The sequence below is a fragment of the Nannospalax galili genome, unplaced genomic scaffold, assembly GCF_000622305.1.
Source record: "Nannospalax galili isolate Female #2095 unplaced genomic scaffold, S.galili_v1.0 scaffold510, whole genome shotgun sequence".
Classification (NCBI taxonomy): Eukaryota; Metazoa; Chordata; class Mammalia; order Rodentia; family Spalacidae; genus Nannospalax; species Nannospalax galili.
Genome location: NW_008329677.1, coordinates 1,297,497 through 1,305,169, shown reverse-complemented (window position 1 = coordinate 1,305,169; position 7,673 = coordinate 1,297,497). Strand labels below are relative to the sequence as shown.

At 40.8% G+C, this 7,673-nt stretch overlaps 1 pseudogene; it reads left to right on the top strand.

The window, feature by feature from the left end:
* The first annotated feature begins 1,586 nt into the window (after window positions 1-1,586).
* LOC103740771 lies at window positions 1,587-1,978 on the top strand (annotated as a pseudogene).
* Window positions 1,979-7,673: the final 5,695 nt, after the last annotated feature.

The window sequence follows — 7,673 nt, the reverse complement described above, 5'->3', positions numbered from 1 at the left end:
TCCAATCCCCAGCACTGTAAAAAATAAATAAATAAATAAATAAATAAATAAATAAATAAATAAACAAACCAAACAGATACTAAGAAGTGTGGATGGGAGTGTGTGTAAAAAAGTTATTTAAGCTTGGTGTGGTAGTGCATGCCTTTAATCCCAGCACTGGGGAGGCAAAGGCAGGGAGATCTCTGTGAGTTTGAGGCCAGCCTGGTCTATGTAGCAAGCTCCAGGGCTACTTAGTAACCTGTATTTAAAAAAAAAAAAAAGTTAAAGTTATTTTAAAAGTTCATTGTCAATAATCTCAGGGTGAAACATCTTCATGGCAAGGAGGAATTAGGATTACTGGGGTGTACATGAGTGAAACAATGAAATGTAACAGTATTACTAACTTGACTTTTTTTTATATAACCTCTAGAAAACCCAATTCAAGCCCAGCTAAGAAAGAAAAGGGAATTTATTACTTCATGCAAGAGAGAAGTCAAATGGAGCTGGGTTCAGGATTGCAGGCTGAAGTCTGACAGGGCCTCCCATGTCTCAGCTTTGCTCTGCCTTCCCCCTCAGTTCAGCTCCTTCACCAGCCCTGGCTGGAGCAGACTGGCATAGCAGTAGTTCAGGGGCTCACACAAAGGCCTGAGACTAACCCTTACTGAATGAACCCTGCCAATCACTGTGGCAGGTGATGGAGGAATCATGGAGGTTACTAAAGAAAAATACTGGAAGGGACTGGTACAGGGAAGTACAGTGAGTAGCCATGCAGGGCAGCAAAAGGCCACCAAAGGCCGCTGCAATTTCAGAACAAAAAGACCACTGAAAGGCAAGATCCTGGTGAACTGCCCACGCAGCACTGCTTGCTGCTGCATACCAAGAGCTTCAGTGTTCTGTCAGCAGCTAATTACTTCCAAGTTGGCGGGCTGAATTTGATGTGAGGAATGTTTTTAATTGTATTTTCTTGTCGAAATATTTAAAACCTGAAAGAAATGAAAAGCAAACATTAGGTCATCCTGCCTGCCGCTTCCTCCTTCATACAAATATATTATCACTTCATTCCAGGAAGAGCAAGCATTTGTGTGTTAGACAATTGCCTGATAGAGGAACTTCCTTCAATCACTAACCTCTTGGCAAAATAGTGGCTGGGTGCAGTCCTATGGGAAGGATGCTGAGGAAGTTGCCTTGGCTGCCTGCCTGCCCATGTGTCTTCAGGCAATCACAGAAAACCCCAGGACCAAAGCATCATATCGTCGTTACATACCCCAGAGACAGACAGGCCTTTCCACCACTGTGGAGAGCTAGTTCTTAAAAACACTTAGCTTTCTGAAGCACGTGGTGATCATCCACTTTGCAAAGTCTGAATCAATTCTGAGGAAGCAAAGGGCATATGCCGGTTCTTTTCAGGTTTGGGGCGAAGTTCTTCAACGACCAGTTTAAAAAAGAAAAGATTTGCTTTTTTTGTACAACATCTTTTGGTCTTTTTTTTTTTTTTTTTTTTTTTTTTTTTTTTTTTTTTTTGAGCTGAGGCCTGAATCCAGGGCTCTCTCTATCATTGAGCTAAATCCCCAACCCTTGTCCAACATCTTAGCCAGGCTGCAGTGGTTATGCGCTGCTTGTTCTCAGAGCTTCGCAATGCGGCCAAGGACCACAAGAAGGATGCCAGAAAGTTGGCCAAGAAAGACAAAGACAGTAAACAAGTCTGGGGCAAGGTCAAAAAGAAGTGGTTCAAAGGCAAAGTTCCGGACAAGCTCAACAGCCTAGTCCTGTTTGACAAAACTACATATGACAAACTCTGCAAGGAAGTTCCCAACTATAAACTGATTACCCCAGCTGTGGTCTCCGAGAGACTGAAGATTCTCGGCTCCCTGACCTGGATAGCCCTTCAAGAACTCCTTAGTAAAAGACCTACCAAACTGGTTTCAAAGCACAGAGCCCAGATAATTTGCACCAGAAACACCAAGAGTGGAGATGCCCAGCTGCTGGGGAAGATGCCTGAACAGGTTCAACCGACTGTACATTTGGAAAAATAAAACTTAACTAAGTCAAATGAAAAACAGGAAAAAAAAAAAAGGAAAGAAAGAGAAAGAAAAGAAAGAAAGAAACAAACAAAAAAGAAGAAATCAGGTGTCGTGGCTCAGGTCTTTAATCCCAGCACTCGGGAGGCAGAGGCAGGCAGATCTCCCAGAGTTCAAGGCCAGCCTGGTCTACATAGCGAAGTCCAGGCCAGCTGGGGCTACACAGAGACCCTGTCTCAAAAAAACACCAAAAAAGAAAAAAACAAAAGATCTAGTGACTGTTACCTAAATATTTTACAAATGGTTGTTAGTATAATTTATTGAAGAAATAGAGGTAGATCATTTCTATAAAAATAAATTCTGCGAGGCCAGCCTGGTCTACATAGTGAGTTCCAGGCCAGCTGGGGCTACAAAGAAAACACCAAAAAAAAAAAAAAAATTCTGGAGATGGTAAGTTATTAAATGAAAAAGTTGAAATCATTTTTAAAGCTAGAAATACATGTGAGAAACATTTTTAAAAGCACCATGAGTTGAAGTCAACTGAAAGACATTGCAGTAAATGTGATGGGTTCCATCACATTTTTTTTTCTTTTTGAGTAGTAGCTGTGTAGACCAGGCTGGCCTCAATCTCACAGAGGTCTGACTGCCTCTGCCTTCTGAGTGCTGGGACTAAAGATATGTGCTACCATGCCAGGCTCTATGTTTCTATTTCTAATTCACATTTACTTAATAAGAAAATTAAAATTCCAATAGAAAAAGAACAAGGCTTTTTGTGGTCTATTGCCCTGCATGGAAAACATAGCTAGTGATAATATATTGCATATTTCAGAAATGCTTTACAAATATATATTTAGCATCCTTTTCACACACAAAAAATGATGCTGGCAATAATATAATAAGCTAATTAGTTTGGTCAGTCTTTCTACAGTGCATAAAAGTGATGTCAAATTATTACACTGGCCCCATAAAAAATAAAAATTATTATTTGCCATTAAAATGGAACAAATAATAATAAAGTAGGCAAAGAATATGAGCAAAGATACACAGAAGAAATACAAAAGGCCAGGCATAGTGGTCTTATAATTCCAACACTTAGGAAGCTGGGTCAGGAGAATCAGCAGTTTGAAGCCAGTGCGGGCAGCATAGTGAAATTACCAAGAAGGAAAAAGAGGGAGGAGGGGGGGCACTACAACAAGGAAAAAAGAAATACAGAAGCAAATATCAATCTCTTTACCAAGCTATAAAAAACACAGGTTAGGGGGCTAGAGGGATGGCTCAGCACTTAGGAGCATTGGCTACTCTTGCAGAGGACCTGGGTTCAGTTTCCAGCCCCCAGCTTGCAACCATCTGTAACCCCAGGTCTAGGGGATACCCTCTTCTATGGGCATTGTATGACCTGGGTGCACTTACATACAGGGAAACAAAACACTCATACATGTAAAATAAAATACAGTTTTTTAAAAAAAATACAAGCCAAACAATGTTAGCATGCCATTTCCCTCCCACCAAGATAGCAAAATGGTTTCAAAATGAACAGCTAAATGCAAAAGTTATACAAGTAGCCTTAGAATGAACTAAGACACTCTTTCTTTATAATATTTCAACTTATTCTTTGAACATTTCATACAAGTATACAATGCATCTTGATCATATCCACAACCCAATCCCTGATCCAACTTCCCCTAGGTCTCCCCAACATGGCTCCTTCCCAATTTCATGTCCTCCTTTTAAAAAATGTATAATCTACTGAGTCCAATTAGTGCTGCCCATATGTGCATGGAAGTGGTGCCATTCACTGGGGCATGGGCAACCTTCCAATGGCCATACCCAATGAAGAGCGACTCTTCCTCACTGACGAACCAATAGCTCCTCAGTTAGAAGTGGAGCTTTGTGAGTCCCTCCCCCCATCCATGCTGGAATTTTTAACTGGCTTGATCTTGTGTAGGTCTTGTGCAAGTAGCCACAGCTGCTGTGAATTCATATGTGCAATAACTGGGTCATGTCCAGTACACACCATTTCAAAGCACTCCTCCCCATCCTCTGGCACTTACATTCTTTCCGTTCTCTCTTCTGCAATGTTCCCTGAACCTTGCAAGGGGAGGGAAGGAAGTTGATATAGATGTTCCATTTACAGCTGAGCACTCACAATCACTTATCCTAAGCATTGTGAACAGTTATGAGTCTCTGCATTAACCACTACCCACTGCAAAATGAAGCTTCTCTGACCAAGGCTGGAAGCAGCACAAAATCTATGGGTATAAATGTAAATATTTAGAAGGCAGTTTGACAACGTGATGATTTAACTCCTATGACCTCCCTACCATGTTAAAAAAAAAAACAAAAAAAAAACAAAAAGAGACATCTGTGCATGGTGGCACATGCCTTTAATCTCATCACTTAGGAGGCAGAGGCGGGCAGATCTCTGAGAGTTCAAAGCCAGGCTGGTCTACATAGTGAATTCCAAGCCATCAGGGGCTACAGGGAGACCCTGTCTCAAAAAGACCAAAAAACAAAACAAAACAAACAACAACAACCAAAAAATAAAACAACCAAGTTTACAGTACCAGGCATGAATTCCCTCCTGTGGAGTAGGCCTGAATCCAATCAGAAAGTGGTTGGTTACCCTCATAACAGTCACACCACTATTGTACCAGTGGGCACTTCTTACCTGGCAGATCAGTAATAGCATTCAGGGCCCAGAGTTGGGTAAGACCACTGATGTCTTCCCCCACCCCCAGCAGCCTGCATAGCATCTCTAGCACTATGAAAGCTAACCAGCAGGGAGAGTTTCCCAGTCCCTTGAAGATCGATTTCTCTATGTCCTGAAAACAAAGTATGTGATATCTTTAGCAATAGGGTCTTATTTCCTAGTTATTGTAGACAACCAAAAGCAATGGAAATAGCTTGTCCTGTTTGGGGTGCTTCTGAGGCCTCTCTGATCAATAACTTGTAGGGAGGTAACCCATACCTGGCACTGAGATTTTCATTTAATAACCCATTCTCTACCCACGCAAGATACATCTGTTCAAATTTCTTTTTCAATAACTTGCTTTTCAAATTATCTTCCCAACTTGTAGGTTTTCATAAGACTTTGGTTAACCTACTGTTAGCCCACCCCCCTAACCTTTACTGTTCCCCCAACCAGTTCTTTCATATCACACGTGTTCCACAATTTACACAGTGACACTTTTCTAGAAGTGAACTATAGAAATTATCCCTGAAAATATAGTCTTGGACTAGCCTTTCTAATAGGAAAGTTGGCCTTAAATACATCTATACTCCATATAGCAACTATTCTAGTGAAATAAAAGAAAAATTAAAATGTGTGTACAACATCCATCATATGCATGTATCTACAACTCTCCATAATAGAGAAGGGAGAAACCATGGCCCCAAAATGTTCACTTGTATGTTATGCAATAATTCTATTTTCTGGGTTATGCCTTTCTAGATTCATTGCAGAACCTTGTATTACATTGCTAATTCAAATAAAAATGATTTAAAATAAAACAGGTAAGAACATGGACAGTATTCACTTAAATAAACAAAGTAATGTTAATGGTAAGGAGTGGCAACTTCCTACCCAGAACATCCAACTTGTTCGTTAAAATATCTTCCAGTTCACGTTTGTACAGGTCTACAAAGCAAACTGAACATTTTCAACCAACATAATAGAGAAATTAGGTAGAAACTAAGGGATTTGCATTAATCCCTGCTGACAGGAAATGTCATGACTAACTTCCAGGGGAGTGATTAGCGGCTTCTCCTCCAGGGTAATTGCTCCTGTGGTTTAGGTTGGTCTGATTATACTTAGATTTCCAGGTTTATCCTTTTTGGGAGAGAGTTAAGGAGTTGAGCATTACTAAAGCTGCCCAGGGTGGCTCATTAGGTTTCCCGCAACTGGATTTAATAAGATGAATGCCTGCTTAGCTTCCCAGTTGTGGGTACCTGTGACAGCTTGGCCAGGCACGACCAGAATCATGGGTAGAATCCAATCTTTTGTTGCTCCAATTTAGGAAGTGATGGAAGTAGGCAGATCAGTGCCATGGCTGTCACCAGAGGACCTTGAAGTTTGAGCTTGAAAGAAGTAGAGATACAGGTGGCCTATTCCACCTAAGATAGGGAGCCTAAGGCTGTTATGAGCAACCAGTGGAAGAACTCTTTCCCAGTGCCTTAGTCTTAGATCTCCCTGAAGGCAGATCCTGAAACAAGGATTTGGATGCAGATTATTGATTGGAAAGGCGATTACAGGAAGCAAGGGAGAGAGTGGGAAAGTAACCCAGGAGGGAAGGGAGGAAGACTTATACAAGGTATGTAGGTAGCAGTTACCAGTTCTGCTGGAACTATACAGAACACAACTCATTATCATTATGCTACTGAGGGACGGGGAGGCTGGGATATTTATCCACCAATTCCTGACCCTTAATGGTTGAAGTTTGTGCCTTGAGCATTAATTCTAACTCCCTGATAGGAGCAAATTACCCTGTGCTGGTTAGTGGCCTTTGAGGTCAGAGAATGCCTAGGGTACAAAGATAAAAGAAGCACAGTAGTAGAGGGAGCTCATTTGTCCCCTAAGGCTATTCCTAGAATCTGTTTTATCTGGCTACATCAGAGTGCTCTGACTGGGACCTGCCCCACCGTTTCCTCCCCATATCATATCTTCTGTACTACTGGAGAGAGGTTCTATGACTTTATTCATCCATCTACCTACCCATCCAACTATTTTGGTCGGGAAAGAAGGGGGAAGTATGGGAAAGAAAAAAATAATGCAGAGTCATATCTCAGGGTGTGGGGAAGATAGAGAAACAAGAAAACTTCTAGATGTTACTGTGAGAATAGTTTTTAAATCTACTTCCATATAGCAAAATGAAGCGATTAGGGTTGGGGAGATGGTTCAGTGGGTAAAGGCGCTTGCTGCCAAGCTTGATGACCTGAGGTTTAATACCTAGGTAGAAATCTCAAATTGTCCACTGACCTTCACATGTGCTGTGTCCTGTGTATATGGATGTGCTCATGAAGTGCACACACACACAAAATAATAATATTAAAAAGTATTTTTTTTAAATGAAATGAAGAGATTAACCATTAGAGAATATAAAAAATGAATATATAAGAATTGTAATACAAATATTTCAAGTTAGGTAAACTCACTTATTAAATCTAATCTCGGGGCAGGGGCTATAGCTCAGTAGTAGATCATGTACCTAGTTCTTGTGAGGCTCTTGGTTTTATCTCCAGCTCTGCAAAAGAACAAAAATAGGGGCTGGAGAGATATTTCAGAGGTTAAGAGCACTTGTTGCTCTTGCAAAGGACATAGGTTTGGTTTCAAGCACCCACCTGTAACTCCAGTTCCAGGGGATCCAGCACACTCTTCTGACCTGCATACATGTGGCAGACACACAGACATATACATACACATAATTAAAATAAAATTAATCTTTTTAAAAAAGAATTACAAGATACATACTGGTGTCAATTTATATCCTCCAGCCGGCTTCCCCCACTGTTGACATCTTACACAGCCATTGATTGATGATTTAAAAAAAGAACAGTAACACTGGCACTATTAACTAATTTATAGATGGTATACAGATTTTGCCAATTGTCACATGGGCTTTTGTTTTGTCTTGTTTTTCTAACCCAGGACCCAGTCAAACACACTTCATTGCATTCAGG